The sequence below is a fragment of the Mustelus asterias genome, chromosome 16, assembly GCF_964213995.1.
Source record: "Mustelus asterias chromosome 16, sMusAst1.hap1.1, whole genome shotgun sequence".
Lineage (NCBI taxonomy): Eukaryota > Metazoa > Chordata > Chondrichthyes > Carcharhiniformes > Triakidae > Mustelus > Mustelus asterias.
Genome location: NC_135816.1, coordinates 8296744 through 8315567, shown reverse-complemented (window position 1 = coordinate 8315567; position 18824 = coordinate 8296744). Strand labels below are relative to the sequence as shown.

General features: G+C 43.4%; 1 protein-coding gene and 1 pseudogene across 1 annotated transcript in view; both read left to right on the top strand.

Moving 5' to 3' along the window:
* LOC144505631 (protocadherin gamma-A6-like) overlaps positions 1 to 18824 on the top strand; it is a 260158-nt gene that overhangs the window by 45568 nt on the left and 195766 nt on the right. The window lies entirely within an intron of this gene.
* The window catches only part of LOC144505567 (protocadherin alpha-C2 pseudogene), a 30702-nt pseudogene continuing 13333 nt past the window's right edge, over positions 1456 to 18824 (top strand).

Here is an 18824-nt window from a genome sequence, read left to right as displayed (position 1 = left end):
CAGTGGTGGGGAGAGTGAATGTAGTTTCAATAAGCGGGCTGCATTTGAACGGTGTCAAGATTTTTGAGTGCGTCGCAGCTGTATTTTTCAAGGTACGGAGAGAGCACTCCATCATATGCCTGACTGGTGCTTTGCAAATGGTGGAAAGGCTTTGAGGAATTAGGAGGTGAGTTTCAAGCAATGATTTCCAGGCCACTAATGTTAATTCCACACTCGTCTTCGAAATAGTGCCACGGGATCTTTTAAAAGTGCAGACAGGGTCTCGGTTTAACATCCCATCTGAAAGGCTTTAGCAATGCACTTGTGTGTCACCCTTGATCATTCTGTTCAAGTCTTGGAGCGGCACCTGAATGCAGAGGATGACTTGCAGGTGAGTACGGAAGGATGAAAAGACAGTTTAAAACCCGGCAGGACTTCTCCTTCAGCCTCATCAGGATTTGCCCTGAACCAAGCGAAACTGGATCTCCTTTGTTAGTCCTCCGAGCGGCTGAAGTTTCTCCCAATTGATTCTTTCTTCGCCACTTGTGTAAAACTGCCTGCCCTGCAATTGCTAGATTTATCCGTCCCCCCTTAATGAAAAATAAATATATATACGTTTAAATGCTCCAGTCCTCTGGCAGTACCCCAGTTTCTAATAAGGACTGGAAGATTGTGAGCAGAACCTTTGCAATTTCTACCCTGCGAACCTGCATGCATCTTGTGTGGACTGCACTCTATGCACCATAAGGTACCCGAATTGTTGTTGAATGACTGAAACGAACTGATTAAGATATAGTGTGTGTTCAGCTCTTCCCGTGCACCTTGATTATTTATGTAATTTACGCCAAGTTTCTCGTTGGGCTCTTTATGATCAGGTTAGACTGGAAACTCCGCCCTTTCCTCAGTTCGAGATAGTGCAATTTTCGTGTCTAACTTGTGTGATGAGCCGACGTGGGAAGTTCAGCGCCAAAAAAGCAGGAAAATGCAGAATGCCTTCAATACTCTTTAAAAACTAACTTTACTTCCCAGAACTTAATGTTCTTGACTTTTGACGCAATGATCCTGTTCTAAGAGTTGAGTTGGAGGCAACGGGACAGTCGATAAGTTACTCACTTTCGTTGGTCAGTGAATACACTAGAATACGCGTAACTTTCACACTTTGCATACGTCCATCTTTAATAAGCGTTCAGTGTAATTATTGGCAAAGACTCTCTGTGTCGCTGTCTACCAATGAGGCGCTAAAATGCTGCCAGCGATCTATCCCCCCTCCCCCAATAATACGCATAATGCAGAAACAGAGAGGAAAACAGACTCTCACTGTTTGTAATCGTACATCGGAACGGTCATTTCTTGTACTTTTATTCTTCTGTACAGATGAAATATTGGTCAGCGTTTTGCTTGGTTTATACTGGATATCTGCAACTGATTTTTTTGGGTGGAGAGTAAATAATTTTGCATCATTGCGAATGCAAGGGCGAATTCGGACAAAGAATGCAAGCATTGTTTACGGTTTTCCTGCTTTGTGTCTGGAATATCGTTTATGGTCAAATTCGCTATGCAATTCATGAAGAATTGAAGCATGGTGCCTTCGTTGGGAACATTGCTCAAGATCTTGGACTGGATGTGAGAGAGCTGTCTAGTCGCAGGCTCCGCATAATGTCTGCAGTAAGGAAACGGTATTTCGAGATTAATTTAGAGAATGGCGTGCTGTTTGTGAATGAAGTGATAGACAGGGAGTACGTGTGTAGGCAGAGTCCTAATTGTTTTATGAATCTGGAGGTTGTTGTAGAAAATCCATTGGAACTCTACCGCATTGAAGTGGAGATTCGAGATATAAATGACAATTCCCCCACTTTTTCGAATGCTGAGATCCGTTTGGAGGTCCTGGAATCAGCCCCACCGAGAACTCGATTCCTTCTTCAGAGTGCCCATGACCCGGACCTGGGCATCAATTCTGTCCGCATTTACCATCTCAGTCCAAATGAACACTTTGTTTTAGAAGTGCAGAATAGCGGGGACGATAGCAAATTTGTCCACCTGCTCCTGGAGAGATACCTGGACAGGGAACAGCAGGCGATTCATCATTTGCTTCTGACTGCTGTTGACGGGGGTATCCCAGAGCGAACAGGCACCGCCCAAGTTATCGTCACTGTCCTCGATGTCAATGACAACTCGCCTGCGTTTGACCAGATGTTGTATAAAACCAGTTTAATGGAAAATGTACCGCTCGGTACTGCAGTTATCAAACTGAATGCCACCGATCTGGACGAAAGCACAAATGCAGAGATCGTGTACTCTCTCAGCGACCTTACTCCAAGTCAGGTCCGCGAACTCTTCAGTATGGACTCCCAAACAGGTGAAATTATAGTAAAAGGGATTATAGACTTTGAAGAAGCCAACACTTTCGAAATTATAGCGGAAGCCAAAGACAAAGGTCCATTTGCACTCCCGGTGCATTGCACTGTTCACATAGACATCAAGGATGTCAATGATAATGCCCCCGATATGACTCTGATGTCAGTATCTAATTCCGTCCGTGAGGATGTACAGTCTGGAACTGTGATAGCGCTGATCAGCGTAACCGACCAGGACTCTGAAGATAATGGAGTAACTACCTGCCTGATTCATCCCAATCTACCGTTCGCACTGAGGTCGACTTTTAAGAATACGTACACCTTAGTTGTCAAGCACGCACTGGACAGGGAAACTACGTCTGAATACCAAATTGGGATCTCTTGTCGTGACTCAGGATTTCCTCCTCTTTCCACCAATAAAACTATTCAAGTGCAGGTGTCAGACATAAACGACAACCCTCCGCGCTTTGCGGATACGTTTCACACTGCGTACGTGATGGAAAATAACGCTTTTGGGGCTTCCATTTGCTCGGTTTCTGCTTTTGACCCTGACTTGGGTCCAAACTCCCACCTTTCCTATTCCGTTCTGGACAGCCTGGTTCAAGGTGTGCCCATCTCATCCTATGTCTCCATCAATTCAGAGAACGGGATCATCTTCTCTCAGCGCTCCTTTGATTATGAGCAGCTGAAGAATTTCCAGATTAATGTGCAAGCGCAGGATTCCGGATTGCCTCCACTCAGTACTAATTATACAGTGCATGTGGTCATCCTGGATCAAAATGACAATGCACCTGTCATCGTCTTTCCGCTAACAAGGAATGGGTCCGAAGTAACCATTCCTCGAATAGCAGATCCAGATTATTTAGTGGTCAAGGTTATTGCTGTTGATGCCGATTCTGGGCAGAACGCACGATTGTTTTATCAGCTTCTCCGAGCTACCGATCAGAATCTTTTCGCCATGAGAATTAACTCGGGGGAAGTAAGGACGACTCGGCAGATTGATGACATGGATGTTGCAGTGCAGATGCTGGTTATTTTGGTAAAAGATAATGGGCACCCATCTTTATCTTCGACGATTACCATCACACTCTCAATAGTAGACAGTGCTGAAGATGTCATTCATGCCGTTACATTCATGCCTCGGGTCCCTGAGTATCCCTCCAATACAGCGTTTTATATAATTATATCCTTAGGGGCAATCACACTCACACTAATGATTGCCCTGATTGCGCTTGTTATCACGGTCTGTCGCAGTGCAAGTAATGACGAGGACTGGTGTTTGTGTTTGGAACATAGCGATTCAGAAACGATATATCGAAATTCCAATTTAAATTTCCACACAGTGCCAGACTCCAGTCTAATTAAAAATGTCATTGAAGTGCGTGGATCTGGTTCTCTCACTGAAACGTACTGTTACACGCTCCGGCCTGCTCCAGAATCGATTAAAGATTCCAAGTTTCTGTCACCCCTAAATGCAGCATCCACCAGATGCCAATCTGATGCTGCTGATAGATATTATTCAGACTGGAATGTCAAAGAAATGGACAACATGACAATGTTAGCCACTGAGGTGAGTTCCGTTAACTCTAAGACCTCGGGTCGCCATATTCATTTTACTACTCGGTGGTTTCCTCAATGTTTTATCCACCACATGTACGTAGCGGAAAATACAAATTTACATCAGTGAAGCACGGCAGCCAAACATTAAAGAGTGATAATTAATTTTGTTAATCAATTATTATTTTTCCTCCTAATTTTCTCACCGACTCTTCTCTTGAATGTGAGAAAATTACTGGACTCCACATGGACAGTGGTAACTCATTCCATTATCAATTTTTCATGGTCGAATAGTGTTAGCATACTGCTCAACCGTGAATCCCCTCTTACCAAGCATCCAATCTCGTAAAGAAGTAGACTGTGTCCATGGTCTTCATGTTTTGGGACACCTGGCAGAAACGGCTAAATTACCCTAACCTTCCTAGGTTATTTTGGATGCTCCCGCTGCCCTTAAAGAGACTAGCACCATGCGATCCAAAAATTAAAATATAAAACCGCTGTGCAGCTTAGGTGAACAGCCAAGTAAGAGAAATTCCAAATTTAACACGAGGTTCAGTAGGTTTTATTTCAGTTTTTTAAAGTTTATTTATTAGTGTCACAAGTAGGCTTACATTAACATTGCAATGAAATTACTGTGAAAATCCCCGTCGCCACACTCCGGCGCCTGTTCAGGTACACTGAGTGAGAATTTAGCTTGTCCAATGCACCTAACCGGCACGTCGTTTTGGAGGAAACCAAAGTACCCAGAAGATACCCATGCAGACATGGAGAGAATCTGGCAGACATGGGGAGGATCTGGCAGATGGCGTATAACGTTGGCAAATGCGAGGTTATTCACTTTGGAAGAAATAATAGCAAGTTGGAATATTATTTAAATGGGAAAAATTACAACATGCTACTGTGCAAAGGGACCTGGGGGTCTTTGTGCATGAGTCGCAAAAACTCAGTCTGCAAGTACAACAGGTGATCAAGAAGGCAAATGGGATGTTGGCATTTATCGCGAGGGGGATAGAATATAAAAGCAGAGAAGTCTTGCTGCATCTGTACAAGGCATTGGTGAGGTCGCAGCTGGAATACTGTGTGCAGTTTGGTCCCCTTACTTGCGAAAGGATATATTGGCCTTGGAGGGAGTGCAGAGAAGGTTCACCAGGTTGATACCGGAGATGAGGGTGTAGATTACGAGGAGAGATTGAGCAGATTAGGTTTGTACTCGTTGGAGTTTAGAAGGCTGAGGGGTGATCTTATAGAGGCATATAAGATAATGAAGGGGCTGGATAGGGTAGAAGTGGAGAGATTCTTTCCACTTAGAAAGGAAACCAGAACTAGAGGGCACAGCCTCAATATAAAGGGGGGTCAGTTTAGGACAGAGTTGAGGAGGAACTTCTTCTCTCAGAGGGTGGTGAATCTCTGGAAATCTCGGCCCACTGAAGTGGTGGAGGCTACCTCGTTGAATATGTTTAAGTCACGGATAGATGGATTTCTGATCGGTAGGGGAATTAAGGGTTATGGGGAGCAGGCAGGTAAGTGGAACTGATTCACTTCAGATCAGCCATGATCTTATTGAATGGCGGGGCAGGCTCGAGGGGCTAGATGGCCTACTCCTGCTCCTATTTCTTATGTTCTTATGTTCTTATGAATGTGCACACTTCGTAGACAGTGACCCAAGCTGGAATTGAACCCACATCACTGGCAATGTGAGGCAGCAGTGCTAACCATTGTGCCACCATGTGCTCATGTGTTTTGCGATCACATACCATGATTAGAGTTGCTGATATTGTTTATCATGCTGATCCTAAAGAATCCCTACAGTGCAGAAGGAGGTTGTTCGGCCCTTCAAGTCTGCACCAACTCGCCGATGCAGCATCTTCCCCATACTCCCAGGGTTTTGGATATCTGATATTACCTCTAGGCCACTGTCTCACCTAGATTGTTTTACTCATTGATATTAGTCAGAGTGAGGAAATGGTGCAATCCCTTTTTGATGCCAAATAAACTCGATGCAGTTGCGGTATTTGCCAAAACATGTTTTTCTTTCTCCAATCTGCTTCCATCTCTGTGGCTTTTCATGAATGGAAGTTCCCAGCAGCAATGACTACCCTTTTGTCAGCAGTAAATTTATTTTGTGGTAAATCAATCGACCAATTAAACAAATCAAACAAACTGAGGGACGAATTAAACGGGCACAAAACTGTATGGAGGGATTATCTTATGAGGAAAGTTTAAACAGGTTGGGACTCTACCCATTGGAATTTAGAACAATGAGAGGTAATCTCATTGAAACATATTGGATGCTTAAAGGGCTTTTCAGGGTAAATGTGAGAGGATGTTTCCCTCATGAGAGAGTCTAAGACCAGAGGGACTCAGCGAAAGGGGGGATTAAGGGGTGCCAATTTAAGACTCAGAAGAGGAGGAATTTCTTCTCTCAGAGCATTGTGAGTTTTTGGAACTCCTTGCCACAGAGTGCTTGGGGGCGGAGACCTTGGGTAGGATTTTCCCATCCTGCCCACCTTGGGAATCATAGCAGGTGGGACACAGACCATGCTAACGTCCACTGAGCTTGGGTGGGATTTTCTGACCACGGTCGGAAAATCCCATTTTATGTATATTTAAAGCTGAGACAGAGCTATATTTGAGCTGCAAGGGAATCAAGGGTTATGGGGAAAGGACAAGAACGTGGTGGACATGAAGAATATCAGATCAGCCATGATCCTATTGAATGGTGGCACAGGCTTGAGAGGTCAAATGTGGCCTACTCCTGTTACGATTTCATATGGTCTTGCTGAACCAAAAAGTAAATCACAAATAAAGCTGAAAACATTAAATCAAAACATGAATAAGAAAATCAATAAATCTCTCCATGGTTCCCATCAGGCACATAATGGTTGTGGTGGTTAACTATATTTCCATCTAAACTGTGCTCATCTCCCAGCAGCTAGTCCTGCTGTCAGGCCCTCTCTTGGTACTCCTGCATTTGTGTGCCACCCATTATTCCCATTTGCACAAAAAGGTCCTGTCTGTTAATTGGCTGCCTCCCTGAAAATCACACAAGAAGGTTAATCACTGAGGCAGATTGGGTCAGGACCTGGCAACGGTGGTGTCACAAGTGGAGTTTGTAAATCTGCAGGTTTGTGGCCATAGCCACTTTTACTGACACCAAGACTGTCCACAAGCTTATATAATTCAAGTCACCCCTCACTCTTCTAAGTTCCAAGCCCAATCTGCCTAACCTTTCCTCTTGACACATCCTATTCATGATAGATATCAATCTAGGAAACCTCCTCTGAATTGCCTTCAATGCATTTACATTCTTCCTGAAATAAGGAGACCAAAACTGAACCTAATATTCAAGATGTCGTCAAATCAGTATCCTGTATAACATTTTTAGTTTTATGTTCAATTTCTTTGTAATAATGGATAACATTCTATTAGCCTTCTTAATTACTTGCTGCCCCTACATACTAACCTATAGTGACTCATGAACCCGAACACCTCGAAGTTTCTGTACCTCAGAATTTTGCAGCTGTTCCTCATTTAAGTAGTACTCTTAGTGGTGCTATTATTCTCTTCCTGCCTAAGTGAACAACTTCACATTTTCCCACATTCCACTCCATCTATCAGATTTTAGCCCACTCATTCAATCTATCTATATCCATCTGAACAAAGAACAAAGAACAATACAGCACAGGAACAGGCCCTTCGGCCCTCCAAGCCCACGCCGCTCCCTGGTCCAAACTAGACCATTCTTTTGTATCCCTCCATTCCCACTCCATTCATGTGGCTATCTAGATAAGTCTTAAACGTTCCCAGTGTGTCCGCCTCAACCACCTTGCTCAGCAGCGCATTCCAGGCCCCCACCACCCTCTGTGCAAAATACGTCCTTCTGATATCCATGTTAAATCTCCCCCCCACCTCACCTTGAACCTATGACCCCTCGTGAACATCACCACCAATCTGGGAAAAAGCTTCCCACCGTTCACCCTATCTATGACTTTCATAATTTTATGCACCTCTATTAGGTCAGCCCTCATCCTCCATCTTTCCAGTGAGAACAACCCCAGTTTACCCAATCTCTCCTCATAACTAAGCTCTTCCATACCAGGCAACATCCTGGTAAACCTCCTCTGCACTCTCTCTAAAGCCTCCACGTCCTTCTGGTAGTGTGGTGACCAGAACTGGGCGCAGTATCCAAATGCGGCCAAACCAACGTTCTATACAACTGCAACATCAGACCCCAACTTTTATACTCTATGCCCCGTCCTATAAAGGCAAGCATGCCATATGCCTTATTCACTACCTTCTCCACCTGTGACGTCACCTTCAAGGATCTGTGGACTTGCACACCCAGGTCCCTCTGCGTATCTACACCCTTTATGGTTCTGCCATTTATCGTATAGCTCCCCCCTTCGTTAGTTCTACCAAAATGCATCACTTCACATTGATCTGGATTGAACTCCATCTGCCATTTCTTTGCCCAAATTTCCAGCCTATCTATATCCTTCTGTAGCTTCTGACAATGTTCTTCACTATCTGCAAGTCCAGCCATTTTCGTGTCGTATGCAAACTTACTGATCACCCCAGTTACACCTTCTTCCAGATCGTTTATATAAATCACAAACAGCAGAGGTCCCAATACAGAGCCCTGCGGAACACCACTAGTCACAGGAATCCAGCCGGAAAAAGACCCTTCCACTACCACCCTCTGTCTTCTGTGACCAAGCCAGTTCTCCACCCATCTAGCCACCTCCCCCTTTATCCCATGAGATCCAACCTTTTGCACCAACCTATCATGAGGGACTTTGTCAAACGCTTTACTAAAGTCCATATAGACAACATCCACGGCGCTTCCCTCATCAACCATTCTCGTCACTTCCTCAAAAAACTCCACCAGGTTAGTGAGGCAGGACCTCCCTCTCACAAAACCATGCTGACAATCGTTAATGAGTTTATTCCTTTCTAAATGCGCATACGTCCTATCTCTAAGAATCCTCTCCAACAACTTCCCTACCACGGACGTCAAGTTCACCGGCCTATAATTTCCTGGGTTATCCTTCCTACCCTTCTTAAATAACGGGACCACATTAGCTATCCTCCAATCTTCTGGGACCTCACCTGTGTCCAGTGACGAGACAAAGATTTGCGTCAGAGGCCCAGTGATTTCATCTCTCATCTCCCTGAGCAGCCTGGGATAGATTCCATCAGGCCCTGGGGATTTGTCAGTCTTTATATTCCCTAAAAAACCTAACACTTCCTCCCTTGTAATGGAGATTTTCTCCAACGGGTCAACACTCCCCTGTGAGACACTCCCAGTCAACACATCCCTCTCCATTGTGAATACCGACGCAAAGTATTCATTTAGGATCTCCCCTACTTCTTTGGCCTCTAAGCATAATTCCCCACTTTTGTCCCTGAGAGGTCCGATTTTTTCCCTGACAACCCTTTTGTTCCTAACGTATGAATAAAATGCCTTGGGATTCTCCTTAATCCTGTCTGCCAAGGACATTTCGTGACCCCTTTTTGCCCTTCTAATTCCTCGTTTGAGTTCTTTCCTACTTTCTTTGTATTCCTCCACAGCTCCCTCCATTGTTAGCTGCCTGGACCTAACGTACGCCATTCTTTTCTTTTTGACCAATCCCTCAATTTCCCTGGTTATCCACGGTTCTCGAATCCTACCCTTCCTATCCTTCTTTTTTACAGGCACATGCCTATCCTGCAGCCCTAACAACTGTTCCTTAAAAGACTCCCACATGCCAGATGTGGATTTACCCTCAAACAGCCTCTCCCAATCAACAGCTGCCAATTTCTGCCTAATCCCACTAAAATTAGCCTTCCCCCAATCCAACACCTTACCCTTGGGACACCACTCATCCTTTTCCATCACTATCCTAAAGCTAAAAGAATTGTGGTCACATGTTCCCCTACCGAAACTTTGAAGACCTGACCGGGCTCATTCCCCAGTACCAGGTCCAGTATAGCCCCCTCTCTCGTCGGGCTATCTACATATTGTTCCAAAGAACCTTCCTGTACGCATTTTACAAATGCCTCCCCATTCAGACTCCCAACCCTGCGCGATTTCCAGTCTATACCAGGGAAATTGAAGTCTCCCACTACAACAACCCCATTTTTCCTGCAGCTATCCATTATCTCCTGACATATCCATTCTTCCACTTCCCTTGGGCTGTTGGGGGGCCTGTAGTATACCCCCAACATAGTGACTGCGCCCTTCCTGTTTCTGAGCTCCACCCACAGTGACTCCTTACACGACCCCTCTGAATTGTCCTCCCTCTGCACCGCTGTAATATGCTCTCTAACTAATACTGCTACTCCCCCACCTCTTTTGGCCCCTCCTCTCTCTCGCCTAAAACACTTGTGCCCCAGAATATTCAGCTGCCAGTCCTGTCCCTCTTTCAACCAAATCTCTCTCACCGCAACCACATGCAAATTCCTCGTAAGCATTAAGTCTTACAAGGAACCTCCACATGTTCGCTTCACACCATATTTCCCCCCGTCTTTGTATCATGTGCAAATTTAGCTACCACGCTTTCTACCCTCATCTACGTCACTGAAATAAATTGTCCAAAGTTGAGGCCCCAGTATTCTGTCAAAAACCTGATCATTCCTCATTGTAACAGGCAGGTACTTGATAAATGATTTCAGAAGTTTTGTTTCCATCCAGAATTATATTCTGCATCTTCATCTCTCCTGATGAATGGATTTTCCTGATATCAATTCTACATTATCCTCTGTTAGAGGGGTTTTCTTTGAGGCTATGTATTGCTAAACCTAAGCTAAATACAGAGACTCATGAGTCTCAGTGTACTGATTTTAAGACATGATTTTATTAACCAAATGCTCGAATAGGAGAATGATATCAAGAAGTCCAGCATTCCAAGTAGAGAATGCGGGCAGCCCAATATCACTCTGAAAAACAATGCCTCTGCGAGGGCAATTATACATTTTCCAAATCATATTTCCCACTTTTCCAGGAGGCATTATCCGGTAAACTATAATACAAATAAGTCAACAATCATCTCTGTCACCAACTCCAGCCAATAACAATTTACATCCTGACCTCATGGGATCTTATTTGTTCTCAATCTCAGATGTTACCTCCCTTGGTTGCCCAGCCACACAGGATGCTGGACAGTGAAATGGGGGAATTATTCTCACAAACTCAAACTACGTGACACTTGTCTGACCCAGAGCAAGTCCTTATGTCGACCACGAACCTGTGTTATCAGTTTTGAGCTGTACATCTGTATTCATCAAACTGGTATTGGTAGCTACTTTATTCCTGACAACTGCTGATAATCCATTGTCCTACGGAATGCAGGCCCTGTCTACTACCTCATTCCATCAAGCCCTGCTGTATTTTGCTGTTGGCTGAAGTTTTACAAAATGTATTCTAAAAGCAAACTTCATCCATTTTATAAATTCAAAATACATGTTTTTAATGAGAAATACTTGTTATTCAGTTAGAACTGTCTTTTGTAATGACAGCTCTTGTCAGCATTCTCTATAGTCTAACATCATTCACTCTTAAGTCGATATTGTGTTAATGTTCTCAAACCATGACTATTTGTCTCCTATTAGCATAATGTAGCCCTCCCTACATCACCCTCCTTTAATATGAACCTGTTCCCTCCATCCCTCTATCCAGAACTATCTTATGTAGCAAGACCTCGATATATTTCTGAGCTGAAAATCCCATGTTTCTACAGCCATTTCTTAAATCAGGCATTTAACATAGAGGATCAGTCTCTTGACTCATTTCATACCTCCAATGCTTAAATGTCTCAGAACTGATTGCAGTTTTAAAGAGTGATGTGACTACAGTACAACGTCCCTGGATTTAGATTCAATTGTCTTGGTGGCTTTGTTGTTTTGCTACTCTGCATTGAGTCCATTAGCACCATTATTAGGTCTTTTACAGATTAATCTTTGGCTATAATAATGCAAAGGAATGTGTCTGTATTCTGCTGCACTTTTTGAAATATAAATCTTCATCAAAACCATGTTTTGTAAAATGGAGAAGAACGAGGTGATGCCATGGGATGCCAGGATGGGAGAAAAATAAGCAGAAGTCAAGAAATAATTAAGTAAAATCTACTAATAATATTCAGAGTGAAAAAACAACAAACATTTTTAATATCTTAGTGAGTTTTCCAATTCCGAACCTGCAACCTCTACCATCTAGAAGGACATGGGTAACAGATATAATGGAATATCACCATCAGAAAGTTGCCCTCCATGTCACACAACACCCCTGGTGTGGAAATATATCATGGCTTCTTGATGGTAGCTTGGTTAAAATCCTGATACTTCCTCTTTAACAGCACTGTGGCTGTACTTACACCACAGGTACTCCAGCAGTTCAAAAAGGTAACACATCTCCACCTCATCAAGGGCAATTAGGGATAGGCAATAAATGCTGGCTTCATCAATGCCACCCAGCTTTTATGAACAAAGAAAATATTACTAAACATACCAATGAGTGCTTCAGACCATTGCAAAACCTTTATAAATATGTGATCTTGAGATGGCATTACATGTATCAGGACAAACATTTTGGGAAGTTGGATATGGAGGTCAGTGGTATCATGCACATATGGAAAATACATTCTGTCAATGCTAGTGACTTCAGCAAACGTGCGTTACATGAAACTCCATGACAGGAACATAAAATTTTGTAAAGAAATAATTAAAATGAACAACATTGCAAATAGGTTGAAATGTGCAGAAAGGTGGAAAATAGACTTTCAAAAATCAGGGATACATCCAAAATGAAAGGCAACAATGGTATCTCAATGTAGTTTATTGGGAAAAATAAACAAGAATACATTCTAAACAACTAAACACCATTTTCATATTATGTGCAACAATTTACATGTCTATTACAATGTCACAACATAGTTTGTGATGAGGGAGAGAGATTCTTCAGCCACTTCGATTTCATTCTTCCAGATTACAAAACCAAAACAGCATCTCACTTTTTCAGTCATGAATCTTTGAATTACCATTAATGCTGAAGAGTCCAAATGGAGAGATCTATCTAGAAAGTGAACATCTCTATTCTGCACTTGCAGCAGTTTCTATTTGATTTTATTTTAATTTCCAGCAAGAATTTATGATTTTTATTGTCAACATCTAAGTTTATTAATCTGCTTGAGCCAACCTAACATCAAGTCATACACTTATCCTCTCTGGCATTATTGGGGGAATGGAATCAGTGGCTGTAAATATTGTTAATTGCTTGACCATGTCTCAAGTAAAATATTTGACGTTTGAATCCTATCTTTTCCCAGGAGCCAGACTTAATTAATTTGTTTCAACAAAATTAACAAATCAGATCATTGATCTGAAATGTTAAGTTGCTCCCCACCAATGCTGCCTGACCTGTTAAGTACATCTCACATTTTCTGATTTAATTTTAATTTTTCAGCATTCAAAGCATTTTGCTTTTGTGAAAGTAGATAGGTTAGTTACAATGCACATGGGAGAAACTATGCTTAAATTCAATATAGTCAGACCTCATCTGTCGTACTGTGTACTATGCTGGGCAGTATATCTTGGGATTTATAGGTTGGCATTGGAGTGGACATATAACTAAGTTATTAAAATGTTGCCAGTTCTACATGGTAAATTAGGAGCACAAATTGCATGAATCTGTCTTTTGACTTCTCATCTGATTTGGACATCACTGGCAGAGCCACATTAAGTTTGCACCCCGTACTGTGCTTGAGGAGATCCTAGTGAGCCATCTTCTTGAACCACTGCAGTTTTTGTTACAAAGTTACTCCACTGTGCCACTAAGGAGGAAGTTCCAGAATTTTGACCAGGTGACAATAAAAGAATGGCAAGATATTTCCTGGTTAGGGCGTGTGTGACTTGGAGGGGAATATGCAAGTGGTGATTTCCAATGTGCTTGCTGCCTTTGCCCTCACAGAAGCTACAGGCCATGGGTTTGAAAGTTGCTGTCAAAGAGGCTTGGGTGAATTGATGCAGTGCATCTTGTAGTTAGCACACACTGCTGCTTCTTTGCACCAATGCTCAGATGGAGTGTTGATTAAATGGGCTGCCTTGTCCAGGATGGTGCTGAGCTTCTTGAATGTTGTTTGGACTGCTGATTGGTACCTTGCAGATGATGGAAAGATTTTAGGGAACCAGGAAGTGAGTCACTTGTTACAAAATACCTATCTTCTAACTTGTGCTTGTAGTATAGTATTCATTAGCTGGTCCAGCCAGGTTTCTGATGAATGGTGAGTCCAAGATTTCTTTGGTGGTGTATTAAGCAGTAGCAATTGCATCACATATCAAGCAAAGAATTTTAGAATTTACCTTATATCTACCTAAAATCCACAACGAGGCCTTGGGTAACGTGAACCATTTTCAATAGCTTAGGAATCCACTGTCAACAAGGGCAGACATCGATAATAAGGTTCAACAGCCCCTTCAGTGTGCTAATGCAGCATTTGGTCACCTGAGAAAGAGAATGTTTGAAGGCCAGGACCTCAGACCCAGCACCAAGCTTATGCACTGCTGAGTCATAGTGACACTCGCCATCCTATATGGCTCAAAGACATGAACTATGTACAGCAAAACTCTGCTGTGCCACCAGTGTTGCCTCCAGAAGTATGTTGGGTCTGTACTCACTGAAATTTAGAAGAATGAGAGTCAACCTTATTGAGACACATTCGATTCTCAGGGAGCTTGCCAGGGTAGATGCTGAGAGGATGTTTCCTCTTGTGCGAGAGTCTCGGGTGAGAGGGCATAATCTCAGAGAAAGCAGTCGCCCATTTAAGGTGAGAGGGGAGAGATACAAAACTGTCCAGAGGGGCAATTCTGTCACGCAGAGAGTGGTGAGTGTCTGGAACAAGCTGCCAGAGGTAGTAGTAGAAGCGGGTACAATTTTTTCTTTTAAAAAGCACTTAGACAGTTACATGGGTAAGATGGGTATTGAGGGATATGGGCCAAATGCAGGCAATTGGGACGAGGTTAGGGTTTTTTTTAAAGAAGAGTGGCATAGACAAGTTGGGCCCAAGGGCCTGTTTCCATGCTGTAAACCTCGATGATTCTATTTAAGAAGGAATTTCTTCTCTCAGAGGGCAGTGAACCTGTGGAATTCTTTCCTGCAGAGGACCGTTGAGGTTGGGACATTAAGGATGTTCAAGGCTGACATAACAGATTTTTAATCAGTAAGGGAATCAAGAATTATGGGAATAAGGTGGGAAAGTAGAGTTGAGGATTACCAGATCAGTTATTATCTCACTGAATGGAGAAGCAGACCTGATGGGTCGATCGACCTACTTATGTTTCTATGTCACATCATTTTATGGTGTTATAATGCAAATCCATTGGCAGGATTGGCACATCAACATCAGTATTATCATGCAGGCCAATGCCTCCAGAATCGAGGTACTGACAATGTTCAAACAGCACTGCAGGGTGAGCCACATCATCCCATGCCTGTCACGAGACTTTACTTAGAGTTGTGACACAATGAACAAGCACCAGGAGAGCAGAAGAAATGCTTCACAAACACCCGCAAAGCTCCTTGAAAAGATGCTAGACTCCCACTGACACCTGGCAATCCCCGGCCCAAGACCACCCGAAGTAGAGTAAAAACATCTGGGAAGGAGTTGAACACCTCAGGTTTCAGAGACCAAGCTGAAGCCAAGCATTGACAATGAAATGAACACATGGCAACCTGGACACTTCACCCACCTGCTCCTCCAATCGCCATCTGCCCCACCCATAACAGAGACTGTAGTTCACAGATTGGACTCATCTTTCACCTTAGAGCTATCTTTAGTGTGGAAGCAAGTCATCCTCGACCCTAAGGGACGACCTAAGAAGAATATGTCTCCCACTCTACCAGCAGTGAATTTTTATTAGACTGATTCCTGAGACAGCAGGACTGTGACATAAGGAAAGATTGGGTCAGCTAGGTCTGTATTCACAAGAATTTAGCAGAAGAAGAGGAAGTATCATTGAAACATGTAAAATTCTGACAAGGTTGGACAGACTGGATGCAGGGATGTTGTTTCCTCTGGCTGTGGGGTGTAGAAAAAGGAATCACGGTCTCAAGGTATGTGATAGGCAATTTAAGACTGAGATGAGGAAAAGTTTCTTCTCTAGGGTGGTGACCCTATGGAATTCTCTCCCAGAGAATGCTATGGAGGCCAGATCACTGAATAGTCTTAAGAAGGAAATAGATTTCTGGACTCCGAAGGCATCAAGACAAGTGTGCTGGAGTATGGTGTTGACATAGAGGATCAGTCATGATCATGTTGAATGACAGAGCAGGCTTGATGGGCCAAATGAACTACTGTTCCTAATATCTATGTTTCTATGACTCTCTGAGTGAAAAACATTTGCCTCATCTTCATTTTAAATGGGCGACTCCTTATTTTTAAATATTGATTCCTGGTTCAAGATTCACCCACAAGAGTAAACTTCCTCATGAATGGCAACATGCCATGACCTAAGCTTCTGGCCTTTGGAAATCCAACCTGTGAAGACCCCTCAGGATGTTATATGTTTCAAATCAACTCAACTCTTACTCTTCTAAACTCCAGCAGATACAAGCCTAGCCTATTCACACTTTCCTCTAAGACAACTCACCCATTCCAGGTATTAGTCTAGTAAATCTCCTTTGAATAGCTTCCAATACATTTACAGCCTTCTTCAATATGATGACCGATACTGTACACAGTATTCCAAATGTGGTCTCCCGAGTGCCTTGAGCAACTGAAGAATAACCTCCCGACTTTCGCATTAAATTCTCCTCACGATATATTATAACATTCTAGTAGTGCTCATAATTACATGCTGTACCTGCATATTTTCCTTTGTAATTTGTGCAGTTGGACACCAAGATCTGCACATCAGAGCTCTGCAAGGTCTCGCTATTTCAATAATATTCTTCTTTGGATAAATTTGGATAAATTTGTCAAGGACAGATCGTGCCTTACGAGCCTGGTGGAATTCTTCGAAAATGTGACGAAACACATTGACGAAGGGAAGGCGGTAGATGTGGTTTATATGGATTTTAGCAAGGCGTTCGATAAGGTCCCCCATGCAAGGCTTCTGGAAAAAGTGAGAGGGCATGGGATCCAAGGGGCTGCTGCCCGGTGGATACAGAACTGGCTTGCTCAAAGGAGGCAGAGAGTGGGTATAGATGGGTCTTTTTCTAAATGGAGGTCGGTCACCAGTGGTGTGCCCCAGGGATCTGTTCTGGGACCCTTGCTGTTTGTCGTTTTCATAAATGACCTGGATGAGGAAGCAGAGGGGTGGGTTGGTAAGTTTGCCGACGACACGAAGGTTGGTGGGGTTGTGGATAGTCTGGAGGGATGTCAGAAGTTACAGAGGGACATAGATAGGATGCAAGACTGGGCGGACAAGTGGCAGATGGACTTCAACCCAGATAAATGCGTCGTGGTCCATTTTGGTAGGTCAAATGGGATGAAGGAGTACAATATAAAGGGAAAGACTCTTAGTACTGTAGAAGATCAGAAGGACCTTGGGGTCCGGGTCCATAGGACTCTGAAATCAGCCCCGCAGGTGGAGCAGGTGGTTAAGAAGGCGTATGGTGTGCTGGCCTTTATCAATCGAGGGATTGAGTTTAGGAGTCCAGGGATAATGATGCAGCTATATAAGACCCTCGTCAGAACCCTCTTGGAGTACTGTGCTCAGTTCTGGTCGCCTCACTATAGGAAGGATGTGGAAAAGATTGAAAGGGTGCAGAGGAGATTTACAAGGATGTTGCCTGGATTGAGTGGCATGCCTTATGAGGATAGGCTGAGGGAGCTCGGTCTTTTCTCCTTGGAGAGACAAAGGATGAGAGGAGACCTAATAGAGGTGTATAAGATGTTGAGAGGCATAGATCGGGTGGACTCTCAGTGGCTTTTTCCCAGGGTGGAAATGTCTGCTACAAGAGGACACAGGTTTAAGGTGCTGGGGAGTAGGTACAGGGGAAATGTTAGGGGTAAGTTTTTCACACAGAGGGTGGTGGGCGAGTGGAATCGGCTGCCGTCAGTGGTGGTGGAGGCGAACTCAATAGGGTCTTTTAAGAGACTCCTGGATGAGTACATGGAGCTTAATAGGATGGAGGGTTATAGGTCTAGAAGGTAGGGATGTGTTCGGCACAACTTGTGGGCCGAAGGGCCTGTTTGTGCTGTAGTTTTTCTATGTTTCTATGTTCCTCTGTTTCTAAATTCACATTTCACATTTTCTCACATTACACTCCATTTACCTGATCTTTGCCCACTCACTTGACCCATCTATATATTTTTGTAGCCTCTTTATGCTGCTGAAAACTTACTTTCTTATCTATCTTTGCATCATCAGCAAATTTGGTAACCATCCCTTCATGCAAATCATTTATATAAATTATAAATGTTGAGGACTTACTACAGATCCCTATAAAATATAAAAGTAAAGTTGTCATAGTCCCAGATGCCCATAGCCTTCTCTCCCTCTCTTCTTGAATAATGGAATGACATTTGCTGTCTTACAAAAGAATGAGCTGCACGATGGCAGAATGGTTCACACTCCTGCCTCCCAGCGCCAGGGACCCGGGTTCGATTCCCTGCTGGGTCACTGTCTGTGTGGAGTTTGCACATTTTCCCTGTGTCTGTGTGGGTTTCCTCTTGGTGGTCCAGTTTCCTTCCATGCTCTGAAAGACGTGCTCGTTATGTGCATTGACCGAACAGGCACCGGACTGTGGTGACAAGGGGAATTTCACAGTAACTTCATTGCAGTGTTAATGTAAGCCATACTTGTGACGAATAAAAAAACTTTAATGGGACCATCAACTACCTCACTCGACACTTTTTTTAAGACCCTAAGTAGAAATCCATCGCGTCAACATCACTTCTCTGCTGACTGCAGTTTTCCTGAGCTCCTTCCTCCCTTCTACTTACTGGTTTATAGCTG